Source organism: Muntiacus reevesi, chromosome 8 (assembly GCF_963930625.1).
Source record: "Muntiacus reevesi chromosome 8, mMunRee1.1, whole genome shotgun sequence".
In the NCBI taxonomy this organism is placed as follows: domain Eukaryota; kingdom Metazoa; phylum Chordata; class Mammalia; order Artiodactyla; family Cervidae; genus Muntiacus; species Muntiacus reevesi.
The window spans coordinates 89,757,236-89,760,454 of record NC_089256.1 but is presented as its reverse complement, the minus strand read 5'-3'; positions in this window follow the sequence as shown (position 1 = coordinate 89,760,454).

Here is a 3,219-nt window from a genome sequence, read left to right as displayed (position 1 = left end):
TTTGCTAGTGAGTCACATGGAAAAGAAACTTGAGTGGTTTTCAGAGCAAAGGAATTTAACAGTAATAATGTAAAATAGGCAGACTCAGACTTACCTATCTCGAGATCTTTTTTTTTCCTCTCCTCCCCTTAATCTTCCACATGTTATATAAAGTACATTTAGAGAGGTTTTTCATTTCTAAAATAATTATGTTTAATACAGGAAGCAGCAAAGGTCAATTTTAAAAAGTGACATTTTTTTCTGCTACTGGTTTTCATTATATACGTTTAAATATACCCTTAAAGTTCCCAAATCCACAGAGTTGAAGCTTTTATTGAAGTTAAGATGGAAGTAAGGCCTAGGCCGTAAAAGACCCAGTCATACTAAGAGAATTGGAGTGCCCACTTAGGTCCTAAATTTGGAATCTCCCTTATACTACTAACATCTGCTTCTTCTACTATTTAACCCAAAAGTCCATCTGCACTGTCAGAGTGAGGGCTCATTCCTTCCACGAATGGTCCAGCTTGGTGGTTAGCTTCTGACAGCATAGGGCCAGTCTGCTCCAAAATCAGCCTCTCCAGCCTTCACTGACAGAGCTCCATGGGGGTGCAGTGGTTCTCAAGCCTTGATGTGCATCAGAACCATTTGGAGAGTTTGTTAAAACACAGCTGATAGGGTGTCACCCTAGAGTTTCTGATTCATTCGGTCTGGGGTGGTGCCTGAGAAGTAGCATTTCTCACAAGTTCTCACATGATGCTGATGCTGCCAGTTGGAAACCACTAATGTGGTGCAAAGTGCCCGAGTCTGAGAGCTAAGAAATCTTGCCTTCATCTAGTTTCATAACTTCCCTCTACAAAAACACTCATGTGTGACGCCTGTGCCTTGCTTTCTTTGTTTTTAAGACAAAAAGATTGAGCAGGTAAACTCTTGCTAAGAATTTCTCAATGATTTTTCTATCTCACTTGAAAATTTACAGTGCGATTGCATCTGTAAAAAATAAAAATTAAAAAAATAGACTTATCCCAACAGCCACCTCAAACTGTGTCATCCAATGACATACCCTTTTCCATTGAAAGTGTTGAGTCAGGGAGGGGTTAGATAAAACACCTCAGTTGTTTCTGGGGTATGGATTAAATACTTCACAATCAAATTCTTAGATCAGAGCTTTGCAAATGATGAGTGTGAATGAATGAACAGGTATGCCAAGATATTGGTCCTGAATGGGCCTGAGGCATAAGAGCTTCCAGGCTTTACCCCAGCGTACCATTAAAGTATTGTGGTTATCTGTGTGCCATGATATGACAAGCCTTGGGGAACACTTGTTATGTAAAATGACCTTGTTGCTTCATCTATTCTGTCTATCCAGCACTGTTCATATCAAATTTACTTAGGAATGAGGGCAGCTTATTATGAAAACGTCTGATTGTGGTGTGATCATTTTTTTTTAACGTTAGCTGAAATATTGCCACCATTTTTGATACCTTTTAGTTTGATACAGGGATTTAACTGGGGGGTGGGGGGGATTGTGGAAGAGATGATTTGATTTTCCTGGACCCACTTTGCAAAGCCATCTTTGCAAATATGGGAGCAATAAAGGACAGAAATGGTATGGACCTAACAGAAGCAGAAGGTATTAAGGAGAGGTGGCAAGAATACACAGAAGAACTATACAAAAAAGATCTTCATGACCCAGATAATCATGATGATGTGATCACTCACCTACAGCCAGACATCCTGGAATGCGAAGTCAAGTGGGCCTTAGGAAGCATCACAACGAACAAAGCTAGTGGAAGTGATGGAATTCCAGCTGAGTTCTTTCAGGCCCTAAAAGATGATGCTGTGAAAGTGTTCTGCTCAATATGTCAGCAAATTTAGAAAACTCAGCAGTGGCCACAGGACTGGAAAAGGTCAGTTTTCATTCCAATCCCAAAGAAAGGCAATGCCAAGAATGCTCAAACTACCACACAATTGCTCTCATCTCACATGATAGCAAAGTAATGCTCAAAATTCTCCAAGCCAGGTTTCAACAGTACATTAACTGTGAACTTCCAGATGTTCAAGCTGGATTTAAGGCAGAGGAACCAGAGATCAAATTGCCAACATCCAATGGATCATCAAAAAAGCAAGAGAGTTCCAGAAAAACATCTATTCTGCTTTACTGACTATGCCAAAGCCTTTGACTGTGTGGATAACAATAAACTTTGGAAAATTCTTCAAGAGATGGGAATACCAGACCACCTAACCTGACTCCTGAGAAGTCTGTATGCAGGTCAAGAAGAAACAGAACTGGACATGGAACAACAGACTGGTTCCAAATAGGAAAAGGAGTATGTCAAGGCTGTATATTGTCACCCTGCTTATTTAACTTTTATGCAGAGTATATCATGCGAAATGCTGGGCTGGATGAAGCACAAGCTGGAATCAAGATGGCCAGGAGAAATATCCATAACCTCAGATACACAGATGACACCACACTTATGGCAGAAAGCAAAGAACCAAAGACCCTCTTGATGAAAGTGAAAGATCATGACATCTGGTCCCATCACTTCATGGCAAATTGATGGAGAAACAATGGAAACAGTGAGAGACTTAATTTTGGGGGCTCCAAAATCACTGCAGATGGTGACTGCAGCCATGAAATTAAAAGATGCTTGCTCCTTGGAAGAAAAGCTATAGACATCTAGACAGTATATTAAAAAGCAGAAACGTTACTTTGCCAACAAAGGTCTGTCTAATCAAAGCTATGATTTTTCCAGTAGTCATGTATGGATGTGAGAGTTGGACTATAAAGAAAACTGAGCACCAAAGAATTGATGCTTTTGAACTGTGGTGTTGGAGAAGACTCTTAAGAGTCCCTTGGACAACAGAGAGATCCAACCAGTCCATCCTAAAGGAAATCAATTCTGAATATTCATTGGAAGGACTGATGCTGAAGCTGAAACTCCAATACTTTGGCCAGCTGATGCAAAAAAAATGACTCATTTGAAAAGACCCTGATGCTGGGAAAGATTGAAGGTGGGAGGGAGGAGAAGGGGATAGCAGAGGATGAGATAGTTGGATGGCATCACCAACTCAATGGATATGTGTTTGTGTAAGCTCTGGGAGTTGGTGATGGACAGGGAAGCCTGTGTGCTGCAGTCCATGGAGTTGCAAAGAGTGGGACATGACTGAGTGACTGAACTGAACTGAACTGAAGCCACTTGGGGCAAGAGTTCTCTATCTTAACACTGTATCTTTCTT